The following is a 24816-nucleotide window of genomic DNA, read 5'->3' on the forward strand; positions in this document are numbered from 1 at the left end:
CCGATCAAAATAAAGGCTGAAAAAAAAACACGTTTTAACAGAATTGAGTGTGTTTACACGGTATTGTGTGTCTAGAAAAATTCTTTCAAAATTAATATTCATTGAAACCATCAGAAACCTAGAAGTTAACCATCGATCAGCAGTTTGATAATTATTACGATTTTCTGGGCTCCCAGCAAAAATTTTCAATTTGCTGGAAGTACAGTAAAATAAAGATTTGCTGAAAGCAGTTCAACATTTGGCTGGAAACCGATTAAAAAAAATTGGTGTTTAAGCTCAAGCACTCAAGTTCAATAACATTTTAGTGCCAGCATCCTTCCCATAGTGCTTTGGGAATGAACGATATGGACGCGCGCCATCTCGTTGTCAAAACATGCGTCATATAAGTTTGCGTTCCTGTTGACGTTTTCCTTCCCACGCTGTTTCGCTGACATGTCAACAAATGCCCCCAGCGAGAGAAAGGAAAAGCTCTCTCTCACTCGCTCTCTCTCTCTCTAGCTGCCAGAAACGGAGTGTGAAAATTTTCAACCTCTGCGGGGCCACACAAAGTTTTCATTCTCGAAGGTTTTCCTCCGCAAGTAACACCGTCTTTTGTGTTGTTCCGCCGTGTGTAGTGGGGGCTGCTTTTCCTTGAGAATAATAAAGTGGGATTTTTTTTTGGTTCTGCCTTAAGGCATTGCGTAAATAAATTAGTGAGAAATCTTGTTGTGCGCTGTGGAATAATATTGCAAAATTGGTATTCGGAGAAAAAAAAATTGTGTCGATTTTTGGTTTGTTAGTGCATTATTGGCAGTGAGCACCCAGCTGAAGTGTGGCCCCATTTTGTAGTGCTAGAAGTTGGAGGTCTATTTTCGAGTCACCAGAAAGGGGAAGAAAAAAGAGTTGAAAGGTTCAGAAATATGCACCAGAAAGGCGATCCATCTGCGTGGAAGTGTTTTCGTCGTCGTTGCGTAAATTTGGTTACCCAATTTGCAGCTTTATCGTCGAACTGAAAATAGTTCTGTGTCTGTGCCATCCATCCAATTTTCCCGTGTTTGGTCCCTCATACAAGTAAGGCAGTCGTCAGCTCAGCAGCCATGATTGTTGTGATTGGGGCGAAGATGGAAGAATGTGTGTAAATTAATGCTCCTAACGGGAGCATAGTCGTGGCTGCTACTGCAGTGTGAATAATAAGAAAGTGTAAAAACTTCCGTGCCGCAAAAGAAGATTTTTTTTTACTGAACAATAAAAGTGATCCACCAAAAGTAATACGGAATAAAAAGTGCGAAGAAAAAAAAAAGAACAGTGCAATTTCGTGTCCTTGAGAGCAGGGTGCAGAAAAAGTTGAAGTAATCTCAAGTGGAACGAAGAACAATAGGCGAAAAAACACTCACATTCGTGCACAGATCGGAGCAAGGACACATCGGTCGGTGTGGTAACGGCACAGTCAGCCATCGGCATTAAGTTCAGCAGACGGCAGAGTCTGTGCTACCATCGGGTATAGGAGCACACTATCTAAATTAACCGGGTGAAGCTGTTCTTTGGAATTCGGAGAGTACAGGAACCGAAAATCGGGAAAAGATGGAGCCAGTGACAACCGGAACGATATTTCGGTTGACGCAGTATTAGGGGAGTGCATTTGAGGTAAGTGGTCATGGGGCATGATGAACTTATGAAAAAGGTGTATTTTCGTGAATAAATGGATCCCACCGAATTTTAGAAAGTAATGGTATATACGAACCATAGTACCATAATGATCTCTAGATTAATATCCTACCTTTAAAATTTGCCCATTCTTACAGAAAAATAAAGATAGAAGAAAACATGAAAAGTGTTTTTTCTTGAAACCTTTTTACATTAAGTTGCTTTATCTTAGCACAACTTTTATTAGGGTTGCTGTTGTCAACCTGTCAAAATCGCTGACTGTGACTCTCTGAAAGCGAAATTGATAGGTTTTGCAGGGTTTTTATCCAACTGGAAAAACCGGGAATCCGGATTTGCCGGGAAAAATGCGGGAAAACCCAAATCGCATCGGGAAAGATCATATCGACAGTGAGCATTCATAAGGGTGAATACGCGATGATCGATTCTCTTCATCGATTTTCTCTTTGCATTGCTACAGCTAAGCGAAACAATTTTCTAGAATTTGTTCAATGCAGAGTAGTAACAGGTTGTATTGGCTATCAAAAGCAACAGCAAACGCACCGAGAAACGTTAAATCTAGCGAGTTATTAACAAAAGAGAAAATCGACGAAGAGAATCGATCATCGCGTATAGGCCCTTATGCATGCTCACTGTCGATATATACTCATCCCATGTAACAATTTTGGTTTTATCATAGTTTTGTAGGCCATATGTTGGCCTTGAAGAATCCTATAAATCTTTAAAACACTTGCAATGATACTTGGAATCAATCAATTTTATATCATTTGCATACATATATTCTCTTGTTTACACATCTGTTTACATCTTTCATATTAAGTATCGAAAATCCTCAAAATTACAAAAACTAGTGATTTCTTTCACTCGCAATCTGTTGGGACACGGGGAAAACGGCAATTTTACCGTTGTTCCTACCACGATAGCTTACGGAGTGAATTTTCAGAATTACTTTTGGAAGAAAGGTGTTTGAATTCTTTTGCTACAGTTTTCCGAGTGTAGTAGTTCTAGTATAAAGCCTGCGCAAGATATATCAAGTAACGAAGCTACTTGAAGCTTGACTTGAAGATAGAGAAGCAAATTCATACCAATAAAAAGGCATGCAAATCAGAGATAAATTAAAAATTAATTTCTACACTTTGTGCTAACCAGGTACATAAGATTAGTCAGAACAAAGTCTGTAAAACATAAAGATCTGAACCCATACCTCTCACGCCAGAGTCATGTGTTCAAATCTCACCCGGATAAGTCACGAATGATCCAAGAGTAACACCAAGTGACTATAATAATAATAATAAAATGATATTATGGGGCTTCACAAATGTTCTATCATTAAGTTGAATCATCGTATACCTTTGTTTAGTATACCGAACTTCATGGTCAGATATCCTGGATGATTTGGATAATCCAACAATGTTACTTTTAAACACAATTAATAATTTTAAATGATGTCATGAGTTTCCGTGAAGCACAAAACGCTCAAAAAATCTGAGTGGAAATCGAGTAAAATTTCTATTAATCTGTAAAATATCTCCAGGACTATTTGGAGAATGATACATATTTTGGTAACAGATCTTTGTATCCCACAAAATGTTGTATTATATTGCGTTTCTCCTGCTTAGGTGCCTTGTATTGATATGTGAGTTTTATGACTATATTTTGGCTCATTTTCTGCAGGAGGCTTTTTGATTTCATACGAATTAATGATTCCATGGGATTTTGGAGATCTAGATGATCAGTATGTTATATGTCATTTATTCTACAAAGTAGACGTACTGTAAAATAATTCTGCAGAAAACATTTCATTATCTATAAACGATTATTTTCGAACGCATTCTTTTTTTAAATCAGGAGTGATGTTTTGGTTATTTTTTTAATGATCGGGATAAAACCGGAAATTGAAAAATTGGATTTGAATGAACGCCCCGTACTTTACAACCTCTTCTTGTAATTTACCATTACAGGGTGGCCAGCGAACCGGGAATACCGGAAAATATCCGGGAATTTGAAAAGTAACCGGGAAAACCGGGAAAAACCCGGGAATTCGATGAGAGAACCGGGAAAAATAAATTAGGCACCATTGGAATATATTTTCACATCAGAATTTCAGAATAAACCATTAAAACAGAGTGATTTTAACCAAATGAATGTCTTTCTCTATTTGCTGCATTTTCTTCAGATTCCCACCTTATTGTTTTTAGAATTTAATCACTCAGCAATATTTCAAATTGATCGCAAAATTCAATTTCAGATGTAAAGTGTATCAGCATTAAAACAAAATATTGAAGACGCTGGACTTAGGCCGTTCGCAATGCTGAGTTTCAAATTTGTTTTAAACTTCCCGACAATTCTATAATTTGAAACTGTCAAAAATAAAACTGCAACACGATCAGCGCAACGCACAGTTCTAAAAGATGTTTGTAATCATCAAGTTCCATAAACTTTACTGTTTTCTATGAAGTTCACAGCACTCAGCTCTCAGCAACTCAGCATTGTGAGAGGTGCGTTTCTGTTCTAGTTTCAAATTAAAACAGTCCTTATAAAATACAACAGCATTGCGAACGGCCTTAAGAAACAAATATTTGTAAAAACTGAAACTGAACTATTATTTCCCCGGGTTTTAATTTTATTATAAATTTTCATGATATGAATTTCAGAATGAACTTGGAATTTTGCTCTGAATTATTATAGAAGTTAAAAGACCAGAACCAGAAAACACTCTGCGTAATAATTACCGTTGATTTTTTTTTTGGAATTTCCTTGAAACCCCTTCTAAGAAATTGCTTGGAATCCTTCTTAGAGTTCACTTAAACATATTCGGAGACTTTGATTTCATTGAAATCCTTTTCAAATTTTTCTTTTAAACTCTAGCATAAATCTAAAAAAAAATATTAGAAACCTCTTGGAGTATTTTAAAGAATTTCTTACTAATGATGAGCAATTTTTTTGCAATAGATTTTGTTGGAGCCTTTTGATGAATCTTTCTCACTAGGGTTGAAATTATTGCCAGAACACTCTTAGAACTCTGTTTCTAGTTCTCATCTTAATTCTCTAAGGATTCTTCAAAAATTACCTAATAATAATTTAATTTAGAACTTGCAATCTTCTCCACAGAAATCCTTCCAAATGTTTGTAACAATTTCTAAGGACTTCATGTCAGAATAATTCTGGAATTCTGCCCTGAACTTCTCCTTCGAAAATTATGTGGGATCCTCCTCAATAGTTTTTTGAAATCAACACTTTGAATACTTTTAAATTTTACTGAAAATTCCAGGGTTTGTCCGCAGGATTCTATCGATTGTTCTGTAATTTGTTTTAACTTTTAAAATACTTCCAAGTCTCAGAACCTTGACAATTATGACTGCACGATTATTTAATAAATATGATTTTTTTTTCAAATCTGTGATCTTGGAAAATTTTTAAACCCTCACATTTTAACTATTTTTGTCTCTAAATCTTGCATCACGAAGATTGTTATTAATCCCAAATTTTGAAGAAAAGTTCTATTTTCAGACGCTATACAAATTTCAAAGCCCCAGAATCTTGGGAATCCATCTTTTTAGTAAATAATCTTTTAGTGAATACACATCTTCTCTATCCGATATCACTATCAATTTGCTCTAATTCTCATTTGTACCACGTTCATTTTTCTAAAACATTTTTAAAATTTAATCTCTTATTCTTCACAATTCACCTATTATATAACCTATTCATCCAGATAGCATTTGGCCCAGTGACCTTAATTTCAGTCACTCAATAAATTCTAGGGCTTTGAAATCATAAGATGTATCGATCATAAAAAGTGGTAGAATTCGATTTATCAAAGTATCTCGAAAGATCAATAAATCGTTTTGAATACATTAAGTTACTCATAGAGTTGAATGTTTCCTATAGCTTAAGAAACACTTTCTGTTATTTGGCTTTCATTTTTCCCACAAATAACCACTGAAAATTTACAGTTGGCCACGTTTTAAAAAATGCGTACGATTTCGTTTTTTGTTGAATATCAACAACCGGGAAATTTTTAAGATTTGAACCGGGAAAACCGGGAAAAAACCGGGAATTTCAAAATGAAAAGTCACTGGCCACCCTGCAATTACAAAATATAACGTCTAATGATTTCATAATTCCGAAAAACACATTTTATAGCTAAGTGAGTGTAATTAAGCCTGCTTTTATCTAAAATTCGCTGAACTTCTTAAAAGATCTGTAAATTTCTTTTAAATTATTTGAACACTCCTTATGCTATGTTCGCACTACGAACTTATAACAGGCTATCTTGATGACGTTTTTCTTGTCGATAATTATTATAATACACTTGTAACATTTTACAACTCTTTAGTCTGAACAAGGCATTAGATAACTTTTGCAAGGAGCAGGGAAATTCTGGAGGGTTCTGTGTACTACAGATAGATTCAGCGGCCTTCAGATAAAATCTACGAGCTTCAGAGCTGTTAACAATATTTCGAAGGGATACAAAGAGCTTCGGAGGCGTCCAGTAAGCTCCGAGTACGAAAACGAGTCCCGGAAGACGTATAGACTTGCTCTTGATTTTTTTTTTAAATTCTGAACTCCATGGAGTTTGTCTATAAGTTTTCTGAAAGTTCTCAAGAATAGTTCATTTCCACACGATGCCCAAGTGGATAGTTTGAAATTCATCTGCATAGATGGGCGACACATCTAAATTTCCACTGTGACATTCTGTGAAAAGTTTTTAATTTTTTTAAATGAGTTACTCTTCTGAAAACGTTAAATTTCCCAAGCCCTACCGTTTCCGAGTTTATTTGGAAAAGAAAAACTGGGCTAACGCTTTGTTTTTCATTCTGTTTCAAATATTTGGGAATACTGTAACTTTCAAGCTGAGTATGTAAAAATATAGTAATGTTAACAAAGAAATTGAGCAATTCCCTACGAATTCACAAATCGGTTTATTTTTGTATATTTTGATTTGGTTATCGAGCCATCATAAGAAACTTTCCCTGCCCCAAAAACCCCTGCATACAAATTTTCACGCCGATCGGTTCAGTAGTTTCCGTGTCTATAAGGGTCAGACAGACAGACAGAAATTCATTTTTATATGTATAAAGATTAAGTGTCCTTTCATTATATAAAGTCGAAGTAGTAATTCGACCAATTTTTCTATATTTTTCCAAAAACTAGAGTTTTTTTAAAAATCATAACTTTTTTGTCCATCATTTCTCCATATCACCCTATAGTGCAATAGATGGAATTTTTAGTCCCCTAAAACATATCAACAAACAACCTTTTTTTAAGAAAAAATGTTTTTAAGATTTAATTTGAAATTAAAAAAAATTTAGTAGTTGCATTTTTTTTTTCAAATAGTCTCATCCATTGTCTGCCATGTTGCCGAAGACACCAAACTGAAGATAGCTCGCCAGATGTCGTTAGTAAGTTCCGTGACGATATTTTAAATGAAAATTCATTTATAAAGCTACGTATGTTTGTCTGCGCTAATCTAATACATACATTGCGAAGGAAAGTATTTTTTAATAATTTTTCACTGACAACCAAAAGTATCCATTTGTATTATCCAGATGATGCATTGTTCCATAGGCCAACATTAGAGCCATTTCCCCTACATATTATGTCTAAATATAAAGAGCTTTTTATTTTGCTATCCTAAAATAGACACGGTCACGGTTATACCTTCGTTTGCCTAATCAAATTAAAAAAAAAGACGCTACCAACCAACTAACACGCGCCACACGTACGTTGCTTACGGTTATCCATCCACTCGGTTCCGGTGGTCTAACCGCATCATCGCCTGATACATCGTTGGACCGATGAAATCGTACAAGTAGTTAGTAAAACTTATCGATTTTTCTCATCCATCAGCCAGCCTTCGATACCGCGACGACCGGTGTGATAATTTCCCATATAGCGTTGAACGGACTTGACGTTGCTATCCACTCCAGAAGAAAACAACCAATTTGCACTTTCAATTGGCGACGAGTTGCGAGATCAATATATTGTTGAAACTGTTGAAGATGAACGGTATGAAAATCACATGACGATGAAATCAACTCAGTCAGTGGGTTGCATTTAGATAAGCAATTACAATCACCCTGGCGATGACGACGACAGTGTCAACTTCAATTGACAAGCTACAACTGATAGTGGACTGATAGATACAAACCTGCACGGCGAATGAGCACGACCCAAATTTGTGTTTAGTTGACTCATAATCGCCTAAAGTGAAGGAACTCAGTGATGAGTTAATTTGCCTCATGTTTTCCCAGGATTTTCCAGGGAAAAATTCCCGAATTTGAAAAAAAAGATTGGATTCACTCAGTCTATTGGTACTACTCCGAGACTGAATAAAATTTTCGTCAGTTTACTCATTTTCCGGCAGATTTTTTAGGTTTTCCTCAGGAAACCATGAGACAAATTTTACTCATCGCTGAGTTCCTGCACTTTTGGCGATTATGAGTGAACTAAACTCAAATTTGGGTCGTTCTCAATCGCCGTGTGTATAAGTAATGGCGTCAATGTCTAAATTGATCAATATTTTTGTCTGCAGCCAATAGGCTTCATTGTTTTCGTTTGATAGATTAATGGTTCCAGATAGAATTGGGCAATTTTACTTATCGAAGACAGAACGATAATTGCCGGCTGCAGACATGGAAGAGCAACGTTGATAATAAATCAAAAGCAGAATAGCAGACCGATAGACCGAAGACTGAGATGAGTGCGATCAAGAGTGCTATTTAGCAATCATTTTATGTCAGGTCGGTGGGCAATACATTTTATTTGCCTAATTCAAAACAAATCATGGGAATTTTCCTAGTCGTTATTGTGGCGTAGTCGTTGGAAAACTTTGTAAAATCATGATAAATCATTCATGATTTTAATATCTGTTTCGTAATCGCAAAATAAGTGCTAAACAAAAGGTAAACGAACCAAACCTAAATCTCAAAGCTCAGTAATATGCCTTTCACTTGATGTAGGACAAGGTTTGTAGATGGATAAAATTCTAAATAAATTAAAATTTTATGTAATGTAGTGGTGTTGAGTACTTGGCATTGATGAAGTCTGCAAGTAGTAGACGAAATACGCGTCATACGATAAGTAATTATAACGGAATTAAAAGGAAATAAACCAACACACTCAAAGCTCTTCATAAAGGGATTCCGTTAACACTCCGAATACGGTGGGTAAAAAACTTTACGCCGACTACGAAGCCTCCGAAAAACGTGTAACGGCAAGTTTGCAATGGCACAACTTAGCCATTTCTTAATGAATTTCAAAAATTGTGGTACCTTTAGAATTCCTAGGGTTTCTAGATGATTTTGATTGCAAAAAACTTGAAAATAGAATCGTCTACTTTTTTAAAAAGCGAAAAGAGTTGTTACACGTTTTTTTAAAGGTGTGTTTGTAGGGTTATGCAAGTGGCGCAAGATCTGTAATTTAGATTAATGGGCACAAATGTTCACAATAAGCCAGAATACAGTCATGGTTACAATATATGGATCCTGGAGACAACGGAACGGTCCTCGAAAAATTCGGAACATCCGTAAAAATAGTCAATCCATGATCCTGATCCTAGAACTCTGCGGTTTTTTTGAAAACATTAGGAACTGTGATACAAAAAAATATTTGGGGTAAACATGTACCTGTACGGCCATGGGACCGTCCTCCGGAAGATCCGGAACATCCGTAAAAGTGGAACATCCATGAAACTGATCCTAGAGCTCCGTGTTTTTTTTTAACATTTGGATCTGTGATATAAGAATGAATTTGGTTCATGGACCCAGATGGCCATGGGACCATCCTCCGGAAGATCCGGAACATCCGTAAAAGTAGTAAATCCACGATCCTGATCCTAGAGCTCCGCGTTTTTTTTTTATAAACATTAGTGTTTACAACTGTGATGATAGAATGAATTTGGGCTTGTGACATAAACATGAACCTGGATGTCCTCCGGAAGATCCGGAACATCCGTGAAAGTGATCAATCCATGAAACTGATCCTAGAGCTACGCGTTTTTTTTTACATTAGGATCTGTGATATAAGAATGAATTTGGGTCATGGACCAAGATGGCCATGAGACCGTCCTCCGGAAGATCCGGAACATCCGTAAAAGTGGTAAATCCATTCTCATGATCCTATAGCTCCACGTTTTTTTTTCAACATTAGGAACTGTCATATATAAATTAATTTGCGGTCGTGACATAAACATGTACCTAGAAGGCCATGGGACTATCCTCCGCAAGATCTAGAACATCTTTAAAAATGGTCAATCCTTGAAACTGATCCTAGAGCTCTACGGTTTTCTCGAAAGCATGTGGAACTGCGATATAGGAAAGAATTCGGGGTCATGACATAAACTCGTACCGGAGACGAACCAGCCCAGGGCTGAACAGTTTCATCAATGATCCACTTTTACGGATGATCAGGATCTTCTGGAGGACGTTTCAATGGCCATCCAGGTTCATGTTGATGTTTCGACCCTAAATTCTTTCATATATCACAGTTAGAAGTGTTTTCGACAAAACTACGGAGCTTTAGAAACATTATCATGGATGGACCATTTTTACGGATCTTCCGGAGGACTGTCCCATGGTCATTCGGTTCCATGTTTATGTTAAGACTCCAAATTCATTCTAATATCACAGTTGCACGGTTTTTCGTTCTTTGATCAATTTTATGGCTTGCAATCGGGCTAAGGCCTTGTTGTCCTCTGCTATCAGAAGAAGTCGTATCCTCTCTACTCGATCCATGGCCAGACTTCGCCAATCTCGTAGTCTGCGAAGGGTCCGCAGGTCGCCTTCTACTTGGTTGATCCACCTTGCCCGTTGCGCGCTTCTTCTTCTTGTTCCTGTTGGGGCGCTTTCGAGAACTATTTTCACTGCGTCGTCGTGCGACATTCTTACGACATGCCCAGCCTACCGTAGTCGCCCAATTTTTGCAATGTGAACGATGGATGGTTCTCCCAACAGCTGGTGCAATTCTTGGTTCATTCGCTTCCTCCTCGTTCTGTCATCCAAGGGCGCGTTTGTCCTCCACGAGCAAAGTTACGGTCTCGTGGCTGTAGACTACCACCGGTCTAATCAGCGTCTTTTAGATAGTCAGCTTCGTGGCGAATTTTATTCGACCGGAGCGTCCTCCGGAGTCCAAAGTAGGCCCCTGCCATAATGGGTCTTTGAAATTCTCTGCTGGTATCTTTTTAGACGGTCACCAGTGAGCCCAAATACACGAATTCTAGGTGGAAGGCTAACATTGTCTTCCCTAGAACCTCTTTCTTTCATGTATTTTGTGTTTAATGCGTTGATGGCAAGTCCAATACACCTAGCTTCAGCCTTCAGTCTGATGTACGTTTCCGCCTTCGTCTCAAAGTTCCGTGCCATGATGTCGATGTCATCGACGAAGCCAAGAAGCTGGATGGACTTCCTGAAAATCGTGTCACTCGTGTTTATCCCTGCTTTTCTGATCACACATTATAACGCAATGTTGAATAGCAGACACGAAAGTCCATCACCTTGCCGTAACCCCCTTCGAGATTCAAAGGGACTAGAAAGTGTCCCCCATACTCGAACAACGCACATCACTCGATCCATCGTCGCCTTGACCAATCGCGTCAGTTTGTCCGGAAATCCGTACTCGTGCATAATCTGCCATAGCTGATCTCGATCGATTGTGTCGTATGCGGATTTGAAATCGATGAACAAATGATGTGTAAGCAAGTTGTATTTGTGGCATTTTTGCAGAACCTGCCGAATCGCGAATATGAACCCATGAATCCCTGCTGGTATTGCCCAAGAAAATGGTGACAGGCGGCGGCGTATAATTTGGGAGAGTACCTTGTAAGCGGCGCTCAGCAGTGTGATCGCGCGGTAGTTGCAGCAATCGAACTTGTCGCCCTTTTTGTAGATTGGGAATACAACACCTTGCTTCACTTCTCCGGTAATATCCTACCTCCCAAATCTTGGCAATTACCCAGTGCAGCGCTCTAGCCAGTGCTTCACCACCGTATTTTAATGGCTCACTTGGTAGTTGATCTACACCAGTTGCTTTCTTGCTCTTCAGCCGACCGATCTCCTCCTCAATTTCTTGAAGGTCAAGGGCCAGTAGCCTGTCGTCTTCTGCACGTGCTTCAAGGTCTGTTGCCGTGCTACCTTCGTTTTCTGCTGCATTACCGTTGAAGTGCTCATCATAGTAATGCTTCCACCTCTCAATTTTATGGAAGGACCATTTTACGGATGTTGTTGATCTTCCGGACGACGGTCCCATGGCTATCTATCATGTTTAAGTCACGATCACAAATTCATTCTTATATCACAGTTTCTTATGTTTTTGGAAAAAAAAAAACTGCGAAGCTCTAGGATCAGTTTCATTGATTAACCTCTTTTACGGATGTTTTGGACTTACCAGAGAATGGCCCCATGGCCATTTGGGTCCATGTTTATGTCATGACTCCAAAATATTTCTTATATCGCAGTTCCAAGTGTTTTCGAAAAAAACCGTGCAGCTCTAGGATCAGTTCCATACATCGACCACTTTTACGGAATTTTCGGATCTTCCGGAGAGCGTTCCGATGGCCATCTGGGTCCATGTTTATGTCACGATCCCAAAATCATTCTAATATCACAGTTCCTAACGTTTTCAAGAAAACCACGGAGCTCTAGGATCAGTCTCGTTAATTTTCCACTTTCACAAATGTTCCGGATCTTTCGAAGGACGGTCCCATGGACATCCAGGTTCATGTTTATGTCACAAGCCTAAATTCATTCTATCATCACAGTTCTTAATGTTTTCAAGAAAACCACGGAGCTCTAGGATCAGGATCGTGGATTTACCACTTTCACGGATGTTCCGGATCCTTCGCAGGACGGTCCTATGGACATCCAGGTTCATGTTTATGTCACAAGCCCAAATTCTTTCTATCTTCACAGTTCCTAATGTTTATAAAAAAACGCGGATCAGGATCGTGGATTTACTACTTTTACGGATGTTTCGGATCTTCTGGAGGACGGTCCCATGGCCATCTGGGTCCATGACCCAAATTCATTCATATATCACAGATCCTAATGTTAAAAAAACACGGAGCTCTAGGATCAGTTTCATGGATTGTCCACTTTTACGGATGTTCCGGATCTTCCGGAGGACGGTCCCATGCCCATCCAGGTACATGTTTATGTCACGACCCCAAATATTTGTTTATATCACAGTTCCTAATGTTTTCAAAAAAACCGCAGAGGTCTAGGATCAGGATCATGGATTGATCATTTTTACGGATGTTCCGGATTTTTCGAGGACCGTTCCGTTGTCTTCAGGATCCATATATAGGAACCATGACTGTATTCTGGCTAAATGTGATCATTTGTGCCCATTAATCTAAATTACAGATCTTGCGCCACTTGCAAAACCCTACAAACACACCTTTAAAAAAAACGTGTAACAACTCTTTTCGCTTTTTAAAAAAGTAGACGACTCTATTTTTAAGTTTTTTGCAATCAAAATCATCTAGAAACCCTAGGAATTCTAAAGGTACCACAATTTTTGAAATTCATTAATAAATGGCTAAGTTGTGCCATTGCAAACTTGCCGTTACACGTTTTTCGGAGGCATCGTATTCGGAGTGTTAAGAGGTTCGACAAATTTAAAAGATTTATGTAAAGTGTTAAAATGTATGTATGTGCTTTGATATTACATTTATATTTTTAAAAGTTTAACATTTAACTTGTGTTCAACATTTAAGGTTCTACATAGGGTACATAATTTGTCTACTTATTCTTTTTAAAATATTCCTCGATCATCATTTTCTAAATGTATTGCTAATTGGAAGTCCATGTCACCACAACAAAACTGACCATGTTTCATAAATATCAACTGGTATTGTGAGGAAAGTTTTACCATCTCTTTTCTTCCTTAATTCTACTACAACAGCAAATGTGATGTCACACTAACTAGTGCATAAGGATGTTGTACCAATGCCAGACCTCGCTGTATGAAATTGTGTTTACACCCCTGATGGTGGTAAGCTCCAACTGGTATTAAATATGCTCTCGGATTAAATCCTGAACACGAATGCCAAGCTGTTATGGTGTCGATGTCGATGTTAATCAATACGATCCTTAACAAACATTTGGCACATCCTTCAATCAGGACCGGTATGAAATGTTGATCCAAGTTGGAGACTACCACCATGAAAGGGAAAGCGAATCACAGGTTATGTGCACTGCTGCTATCTTTCCTGTTAGTGCCAATATTCTGTGACTTTTTTAATTGGACCAGTAAAATGCCTAAAATGGTAGTTTTTGATTTAGTTATTCAGTTTCTGATATTAATTCACCATAAACTATATCCACTCATCTATGTTAATGAGTCAAACTTCGAAATTACTTGTTTTAATAAACTTAAATTCATTGCTAGAGGCACGATTCCTAGCAAAGTAGTAAAGTTTAAGTGGTTTTCCTTGTGTTAAATTGTGTTCACCAAGAGTTTTGTGAACCAGTCGTTTTGAGTTTCGTGTATTCGATTGCTTGTAATTGTGCTATACTTCGAAGAACACAAGTAAGTAAATACAGTGAATGTGTTTTGCCCAATACATTTTTTAAATTTTTGTATTAATAATGTATGAATGTATGAATGTATATGATGATGATTGAATGATATTTAAATAAAGAATAAGAACAGAACATTACTTACCCTTTGTAGAACCTTGACATGAAACATTTGGAATTTAATTTCTAGAATTAAATATTTAACACATCCCATAACATAGAAAACATTTAGTAATCAACATTTTATAGTTTACATTGAACATAAAATTTAATAACATAAAATTTTAACATTCATAACAATAAATTTAGATTTTAAGTTGAAGCATTTATCATTTTACATCCATCATTTATCGTTTACCTTTTGACATTCTCACTTAAAATTTAAATTTCATTGGTCAACATTTAACATTCAAAATTTAACATTTTAAAATGTAACATTAAAATTTTAAAATAAATACAAAACATCAATAATTAAAAAAATAAAATTTTTGATTTAAGATTTTAAATTTCAAAACTTGAGTTATACATTTAAAATTTAAACATAAAAGATTACAAATTTAAGTATTAAAAACAGTATTATTTTAAAATTTTAGATTCAGCAGTTAAAATTTAAAACTACGAATTTAGAATTTTCAACATTTGAAATTTTAAATTTATATGCATCATTTAACATTTCTGGATTACTTTTTCGAAGGGACGTATCAGCTTTTGTAAACAATGCTTTTGACTGGTAGCTCAATACGAAACTAACGATTTTAAATTGGCTTTCGATGATACCGTCAGTAGTAACTCGTTTGTGTGAACGTATTTGATCATCGATGAAGACTAGAGCATCGAGAATGCGCTCCCGGATATATTGATTTGGTGAGTACGTTCCAGTTGAAGATTGTTCTCTCTAAATATCCCTTTTTTGAATACGTTTCATTAATCAAACATCAAACAGCAGCCTAAGGGTTTCAATGGATTCGTAGACTGGACAAGGGTTCGTGGATTTGCCAGTCCCTTGTCACGTGTTGATAGACGTACATCTTGTCGTTTGTCTTCCAAAGGTCTTCAATGAAGTTGATTCACCCTGCTGCAACAAACCATCAGGCAGAACTTTACAACCAGTGAAGTATCTGCAGTCATAGGTAATCCTTGCACTGATGGTGGGTTCTATTCACATCACATCACATCACACGTATTTGATCATCGACGAAGCAAGATTTATTTTTCTCTGTTTCTTTATGTGCCATGATTCGTCGTCTCGCCGATACAAGGTAATCAGTTTAGTTTACTGACACAAGGGGGTCCAGCGGTTGCGGAAATACACGTGAATTATTCAGTTAACAGTGAAAACTTCAAACACTGCATGAAACTAATGGTTCGCTAGGCGAAATAGACCAAATGTATGCTGGAATTGGGCCATTTTGACTCTCATCTAATTTTACAAAATGGCATATTTGATATTTTTCAATAAATCATAGCAAAAAACGGAATGACGTCTGAAACAAAGTTGTTGGAAACTGGATTGCCTTTTCAGAAAAAATACATACTGAATAAAAATAATAAATTTTCGAACAGCATTTTACCCCCGATACAATTTAAGCTGTAACAACTTCTGTAATTCTTTATAATGTATGGAAAATTTGCCATTTTTATCTGTAAACACTCAGAACCGAACAGACTTGTATTTTCTTAATAGTACTATTAGATTCACGAAAATTAATATAATAGTTCTAAAAAATTCAATTTCATAACACACTAACAAGCCGGCACACACCGCCATGCTAAATGTTTTTTTTTTGTTACCTAGAACTGCGTCTTTGTGGACAATACTAGAGTGTTGTAAAAAAATGTGTAGTGAAATAGTGTTAGGTTTTGAACGCTTGTAACTTTGTCATTTATTGATGAAATTAACATCCAAATTCGCCAATCGATAGGAAATAACTCTACGAGTCTGCTGAAATAAATACTTTTTCAATTTTATTAAAAAAATATTTGAAAAAGTACAAATGACAATGTTACACTCATAAAATTGCACACGTTTGATCAAAGTGTTAAAAAACTTGATTTTTAAAATGCACAATCACATTTACTTTAAGTGTATTTCACCTTGGTTCAATGTGTTATACACGTTAATTTCTAGTGTTTCAAACTTTGAAATGTTGAAAATCTTTCACTATCTATTCAAGTGTATTGCACATTGAGTCACACTACTGTTCAAAACAGATGGATTTAAAGTGTTTTGCATTTCAATGCGATGTGAATTGCTTGCTCAGAAAGGTAAACATCGAAAACAAGAGTTGTGACCTTATCCTATCAACCCGCCTCATATATGAGATCGAACGAAGCTCTGGCAGCAGCACGCATCAACAGTTCATGATCGAATCCCAAATCAGACACAATAAAAAGATATGTGAAAGCTCTGGCCACTGGCAGTTTTGTTTATATATTTGTCGATTCATTTTTAGAGTCGGTAAAGTAGAAGTCGATAAAGTAGAATATTGAACTATGATGTGCAAAGCTATTGATATCACCATATGAGGCACATAGAATCCAAGTGTGTCACAATTCTTCTTGAAACCTAATTATGAATAATAATGGAACTGATCTTATAATTTCAAAAATTGAATCTTAAGTTTAGAACTTATTCAACAATTACCTATTTCTAAAAAAATATGAATGAATGTTCATTTTGTAATTAAATTTCTAAACCAATTATTTTGTTATTTTTAAATAATATAAGAATAATCTCGTAGTTCTACGTCAACAATGCGGTTGTGCTTTGTTTTTTTTTGTTCTTTTATTTAACGTCGGTCTCTGTTCCGCAATCAAGTGCCAATCACCGACGGACATCGATTGCCATCCATTGACGCCAATCGAATGTGCAGGAAGGCAGCATGTGCAGCATAGTTTTGCTTTGTTCATATTTGTCTGGAACATTATTAGCTTAAACAAATATTATATAAAAAATAAATTATTAAAAACTCATTTTAAAGGGATAACCATAGAAAATGGTCCATAACTATCAGACTTATTGTGTTGTTTTTTTCATTTAATTCTACTATTATTCTATCACTTTCACCTTCACTAATTCACTTTCACTATCACTTTAAACTTAACTATAATAGATACGTATTTCGTATTTCGTATACGTAACTTCTTCAGTGTCTAGGCTAGTATAAGTTTGCAAGTAGTAAACGAAACACGTATCTGTTATAGTTTAAAGTGATAGTGAAAGTGAATTAGTGAAAGTGAAAGTGATACAATAGTAGTAGAATTAAAAGGAAAACAACGTAATAAGGTATACAATTATTCTACTAAAACGCTCATCAATCAATTTAGAATATTAGACATAGAAAATTTGTATTTTCAATAATGTTTCATATTTTAAGTAGTTCTTTAGGGAAAAAAGTTAGGTTTTTATTTTAATTTTTTTCATAGTAGGCCATGACAATTTTTTTGAAATTGTAGAGTTGTGGGTGATACATATTTGAACAATTGCGCTGCAGAGACTTTTTTGATTAAGTTAATAGTTAATACACAATTCAATTAAGTTCGTGCCTTTTGTCATCTCCGACCACTGTTCCCTCATTTTGCCTAACTTGTAGTCCATGAACTTAGCTTGAAAATGTTCACATTTCGAAAAAAATAGTGGTTACATTTGATTCTTGTAATAGTAATTGTAATTTATTAATTACACTCAGGTCTTTTTTTACACGGGGGATACGTACCGTGTAAAAAAAAACCGTGTAAAAAAAAACCGTGTAAAAAAAAACCGTGTAAAAAAAAAACCTACGAGATTTTGATTTTTCGCATGCTTAAATGTTTTTAAAAAATCGGATTTTGATGCCATTTGTAATTAAAGCATAATATGGTCCATATAGACATATTTTAAAATTTTCTGTATTTACACCAAAAATTGTGATTTTATTTTGAGTATGCCATACGGTTACCTATAGCTTGAAACGGATAATGTGATTGGAATCAAGTCGATAGGTTGTATCGTTGTCGAGAAATCGTTAAAAACGTACCGTGTAAATCGTGGAAAACCGTGTAAAAAAAACCGTGTAAAAAAAAACCGCGTAAAAAAAAACCGTGTAAAAAAAGACTTCAGTGTATACGTAGGCCTGTTAGTTTGTTAGTTACACTGTGCCTGTTATGAGACATGTCATGAAATATTTCATATATTGTATGCAACCGTCCACCTTTTTAAGCAACATTTCTTGCAAGTTGATAGTTTACGTGAAAAGGAAGTTTACATGCATCAATGTTTGCATGCATGAATGTTTACATCACCAGTAGAATTTAGATTATTTGTCTGTGTTCTTTTATCTTTGATTTATGGTTTTAATTTGTTTCAGAATGTTCGCCATACATCCCTTCAGCAAGTCTATTTCCTTCAAGTCATGTTCTGCAATAACTCTGCAAATTATTGCCCTCAGAGCAAGTTCATGTAGAAATTTTCCACTGCAAACGTAAAACACACATAGTCAACCATCATCGGTGACGTAAATTGTCACAACCTTGCGACATGTTCGTCTCCGGTTCCACACAATGATCGACTTCATTCGATTTGCGGAATCTATTTTCGTTAGTAGTAGGTACCTTCCCACTATTCAGGTTAGAAAACACATATTGTGTACTGCACACATTCTCTAGCAAGTGAAGCGAAGCATAATTGATAGCACGACCTACGCACATATTACCGCCGCCAATGATGGACACATAGCGCCCTCTGTACGTTACATTCTCGTCGACCGACACCATCAGCACAACTTGGTTAATAGCGAAGCTCCCAGGGGGGCCAATCTCTAGTGTTACAACAGTATAACGACGGACGGGAAAGTGAAGCAGCTGGCTGATATGATGGGCAATCAAATAGTTGCAGAAGCGGTGTAGCTGATATGATGCGACCATTAGCGATCGATTCTGCGATAAACATATCAGTTGTTGCGAAATCAACAGGACGACAACGGTGAGTTTATCGATTTGATGAAAGTGCTTTTCAAAACATCTGCTGGCCGGAGCTCCCGTCCATTGGAGAGAGGGGGAGATCAACGAATTGCAGCAGTTCCAACCAACCAACGAGTGTAAACAAAGCAAATGAGCTCGGTGTTTACACTCGGTGCGACCACTTCTAAACAGGAAGAGTTTTCTGTCTGCGGCCTCCCTTGAATGACCGACTGACCATCATCCGTAAATAATTGGCACGCGTAGAGTGAAATTCTATTCGCATTCCGCATCATTTATAGCTACCGCCAGCGCAGTCGTGGCTGCTTCTGCCATGTTTCGTGTCGATCTTGTGTGTGTGAATTGGCGTCGCAATTCTTTGTGCGAAAAGTGTGTGTTTTCGTTTAGAGCAGGATGTAAACAACAACTCTCGTCATAAGGCACATTGAGTGATATATTACCAACCGAGTGCGCTATTATGAAAGTGTAGAAAGCTAACGCGTAATGCAAAATAGATGTAGATTGGGTGTTGACAGATCGGAAGATTAGTACAAGTAGTCGTAAACAATGTAATCATTTTGTTGCAAATATAATACCACCATGTATCCTCAAGTTGCAACGACATTCGAATCAGCTTGTTGAAGGTCATTAATTAAACCCTAAAACACCTTGAACACGTTTCTACTATTTATTTAGACAACATTGGCCATCACAAGCACCTGTTATGCTGAGAACTACCCGGGGAAATTAACAACGATGCTCCATCATTATATGAATGGATGAACAGCTCTCGAGCCTTTTCATCAAGATTTCTTTTCGACAAGAACCTGGATGAAGAGGAAGCAGCAAAATTTCCACACATTCAATGTCATGCATAGTACATTATATACCATCTGTGCATGTATGTACTTTTGCTCTGGAAGATCATCCATCGCTATGAGATGCAGTACCACACGTTCCATGAGGGTAACTCAAATTTGAGTCAAATTCGATGCAAAATATCAAAAAGCGGGGTTACTCAGTGAGTTCTTCAAAAAGCGGCTCGAATATGAGGAAAATCGATGAGAATTTTCTATGAGTTGACTCGTAAACTGTGTAAAATTTTCAGTGATTTTCCACATATTCGTGACGATTTTTTTGAGTTGAATTCTACTCATGTTTGAGCTACTCCCATCGGCCGTGCACCATAGCAAGAGATAGAGAGCATATAAAGATGATTGCTAGCCGACTCTTCCGGAACGTGACTACACTGCGGATGGGATGCAAGTATTCATGGGCCAGAATGCAACGTGAATTTTAAACTACCGCTAGATTGTAATCTTGTAAACCATTTTGAATTCACCACAAAATCTGAAACTAGTTTTAGTTTTGTATGCATTTAATCTCACACTTAATGCAGAACAACGCCTCGGGGACAACTACCTGATTGGTGGAATCCCGGAATCAGGAAAAGAAAACGGATTGAAGCAGCACACGTTCCACCTTGCTAGCCAGTAGCAACAGAGGCTGTCTTTCAGAGATCAAAAGTTTGTATCCTTCGTAAGAACACATATACACTCAGCCGCACTTGAAAATGCACACACACATGCCGACAGCGATGCACCTGATGCAGAACTACACCCAGCAACGGCAATGGTCTTCTACGCTCAGTTATGTAATGTGCAACTTTTCGGATCGTCCTTCCCCGACCGTGGCCACCGTCTCAGTTTGCTACTGGTTCACCTTTGCCAGCATCATCACTACCATCACCAGCACAGCACTTCCCTGCGTGTTGGTTGGTTGGCATTGAAAAAAAAAAAACACTACAACAGCAGCGGCAAGGTCATGCACAACTTTTTCCTCTTTTGCTGTTTTGTACTTTTTAAACTCGATTTACTCCATTATGGGGCTAGGAACGACCAATCAAGAAAGCTTGTGCTCATTCGTAACAGTTGAGTTAGTCTCTTGTAAATAAATAGAAAAGTTTTGTTGCGTTTTTCAATGGAATCATCTGTGTCTTTTCACCTGGGGCACGTTTCTTTGCATGGATTGATAATGGCAATGCAATCAGGTTGGTGTAGCACATATTTATAAAATTATCATGTTACAATTCGATGTCATATTCTCCAATGCGATAATTTGCCCAACTGAGCAGTTCCACCCCAAATGACGAATCGAAAAAACCCGACCTTCTCCGATTTGCACAATTGTTTGTCATGGGCAGTGATTCACATTTTTGCTAAAATTCGGCCATTTTGGATCTTTAAAATTTTCAAAACGGAAGCAAAATTAATTTTTAAATCGACCTTCTCCGATTTGTATGAAACTTTGTATAATTGTTTGTAATGGGCAATGATTCACATTTTTGTTAAAATTCAGCCAATTTAAGATCTACTAAAATTTGCAAAATAAGACCTCCAAAATTTTTCAACAAATTTTGCACTTCTGATCGAAATGACGTCTGAGACAAATTGGTAGAGAAAAGTAATGATTGGATGAAAAAAAATGTTTAAAAAAAATGTTGTTTAGTAATTTTAAGTAAAAACTTACTAAATTAAAAACGTGTTGTGATTATTTTTCACAGAAAAACTTTCTTTTTCTCTACAACTTTGTCTCAGTCGTCATTTAGATCAGATTAGTAATTTCAAGTAAAAATTTACTAAATTAAAAACATGTTGTGATTATTTTTTGCAGAAAAACTTTCTTTTTCTCTACAACTTTGTCTCCGTCTTCATTTAGATCAGAAGTGCCGCCGTTTCCGTGCTATTTTTTTTTAAATTTCAGGGACACTATTGAACATTTTACATGACAACATTGCCCATAGAGCATTTCCAGCCCAAAACGCAAAAAAATATCAATTTTGTCTCAAACCCTTCAGATTTTAATGAAACATTGCTCACATGTTCGCTGCTACCAATGCACACTAGGCCAGGAATGTAATCTTGCGGATCAAAATTAATAACTCCGAAACGAAGCGTTTGGTGTCTTCGGTAAAGCTTCTCATCATAATAAGAACCATCTTTTGACATAAACAAATAGTTCATAACTCTTCTGCAAAGATAGCCCCACTATCTAACTTCTTTCTATGACGTTTTGGAGACTTGATGTTTCTGGAAAAGTTGTTTATCTTGACAATATAAACAACTCTTTTGAAGACGTAAAATTTCCATACCCTACTGGTTCCGAGTTATATAGAGTTAAAGAAAAAAAAAATGTTTTTTCCTTCCGTTTCTTTTTTTTTTTTGCTTGCAACCATATAATGTTATATTTTTCTCTTATGCAAATGCATTAAATAAAGAACTTATGTGAACAAACATACTGGTTTAAGCTTCAAATTTTAAAGATATTGTTGAAAGAAACGAAAAAAAATAGAACCGTTTTAACTTTAATTGGGAGGCAAAAAATCTCAACCCAAAATTTTTGGCAAAAAATAAACAATGCTTGATTAACAAAATATCGAAATTTGAGAGAGGTATATTTTGGTGTTTTAAAGATTTCTTCATTTTAGTTGAACATGTTTTCGAGTTAAATGCATTTTTCAGTTCCATATAACTCGAAAACAGTATGCTGTGGAGTTTTGACGTCTTCAGAAGAGTAGTTTAATTTATCAAGATAAACAACTTTGTCTAGAACGCCATTTCAATGAAGAAATCTTAAAAACACCAAAATATACCTCTCTCAAATATAGATTTTGTATTGAGTATTGCTTAATTTTTGCTGAAAATTTCAGGTTGATTTCATTGAAATCCTGTTAAAAAAATTTCTTTTAACTCTATTCAAAACAGCATAAATCTTTCGAAATTTGGAATTATTTAGAAACCCCTTGGAGTATTTTAAAGAATTTCTTTCTAATAATTAGCATTTTTTTTTGCAGTAAATTTTGTTGGAGCTCTTTGATGAATCTTTCACACTAGGGTTGAAATTATCGCCAGAACATTCTTAGAACTCTGTGTCTTGTTGAATTCTCATCATAATTCTCTTGGGATTCTTCAGAAATTACCTAATAATTTAAGAGGGGAAATACAGATAAATTTTTTTTATCGATTTTTTTTATATTTTACTTTAAATTTTTTTAAAAAAGCTACGAGCACGAGGAAGGAGTGATCTATGGCCCCGGTATCGCCGATTAACCGTAAGTTCCAGAAATCATGTTTTTACACAACCCAAAACTTTAAACGCGTTTTTCTCGAAACGGTGTTTTCCAAATTGGCGGGAAAGATAACTCAAAAAGTACTCAACCCAAAGACTTGAAACCAATCATGAAAAAATTACCAATAAATAATTTTCAGGTCTGCCTAAAGTGGAAAAAAACAGTGAAAAATCAACTTTTTTTTCAGATATTTTTTTCTAAATTTTTAAATAATTTTTTTTTTTGGTTTTAGAGGTTTACATAGAACAAAAATCTTTTCTGAATAAGGTCCAATTGATAAAAGTAAGTTTTGTCCATTTTTTAGGTCTCTAGAACGCCCGCCAATTACCAATCCCCACCGGAGGCGACCTCCTTCCGATGTGACCCCAAGGAGCCACAGAGGTCTCACACCAATGAAAAAAACCTCAAATGTAAAGGAAGATTTAAGCAGTTTGATGCAAAAAACACAAAAAAATTCCGAAAATCGTCGAGTTTTTGACGTGTTACTTGTATTTCCCCCTTAATTTAGAACCTGCAATCTTCTCCACAGAAATCCTTCCAAATTCTTCTAACAATTTCTAAGGACTTCATGTCAGAACAATTCTGGAATTCTGCTCAAAACTTCTCATTCGAATACTATGTGGGAATCCTCCTCAATAGTTGTTTGAAATCAACACTTTAAATACTTTTAAATTTGACTAAAAATTCCAGGGTTTGTCCGCAAGATTTTATCGATTTTCTGTAAATTCTGTTTTTTTTCTGTTCTGTAGTTCTGTAATTTGTTTTAACTCTTAAAATGCTTCCAAGTCTCAGGGTCTTGAAAATTACTATTAAACAAATATGATACTTTTTTTCAAATCTGTGATCTTGGAAATTTTTTAAACCCTCCCATTTTAACTATTTTTTCTCCAAATCTTGCATCACGAAAATTGTTATTAATCCCAAATTTTGAAGAAAAATTTTGTTTTCAGACTCTACACAAATTTTAAAGTCCCAGAATCTTGCAGATTCTTTTAGGAAATAATCTTGCAGTAATTTTATTTTTCAAGTATGGGTCTTTTGGTCGGGGGTATTAAATTAAATGAACTATGTTTAGTTTTACGTTGAGCGAGCTCTAACGTCAGTAGGTTTTACATATTTTTTTTCGTTTTTAACTTTGTACATCAGCACGAGTACTGAAAGGTTAATGATTATGTTTTTTTTTGTTTTTTGCTTTTATTAGAGAGAACTTTAGCCGTTGGCTAGTTCATGTCTAAATCTTATGTTAGTATAGACAATGGAGTGAATGCACAATTTCTTTATCCGATATCACTATCAATTTGCTCTAGTTCTCATTTGTATCAAGTTATTTTTTTAATTAAATCTCTAATTATTCACAATTCTCTCTTATAATCTATTCATCCAGATAGCATTTGGCCCAGTGACCTTAATCTCTGTAACTCAATCAATTCTAGGGCTTTGAAATCATAAGATGTATCGAGTATAAAAAGTGGTAGAATTCGATTTATCAAAGTATCTCGAAAGATCGATGTATTGTTTTGAATGCATTGGCTTTTATTTTCCCACAAATATTTACTGAAAATTTACAGTTGGCCACGTTTAAAAAATTGC

General features: G+C 36.1%; 1 protein-coding gene across 1 annotated transcript in view; it reads left to right on the plus strand.

Moving 5' to 3' along the window:
- The first annotated feature begins 546 nt into the window (after positions 1–546).
- LOC135712871 (uncharacterized) overlaps positions 547–24816 on the plus strand; it is a 127306-nt gene continuing 103036 nt past the window's right edge. The window contains exon 1 of the mRNA XM_065235960.1: positions 547–1623. The gene's annotated coding sequence lies outside the window, so the exon portion shown is untranslated. The remainder of the gene's footprint in view (positions 1624–24816) is intronic.

Source organism: Ochlerotatus camptorhynchus, unplaced genomic scaffold, assembly GCF_037179485.1.
Source record: "Ochlerotatus camptorhynchus isolate MF236.1 unplaced genomic scaffold, CSIRO-AGI_Acam_v1.1 ptg000040l, whole genome shotgun sequence".
NCBI lineage: Eukaryota > Metazoa > Arthropoda > Insecta > Diptera > Culicidae > Ochlerotatus > Ochlerotatus camptorhynchus.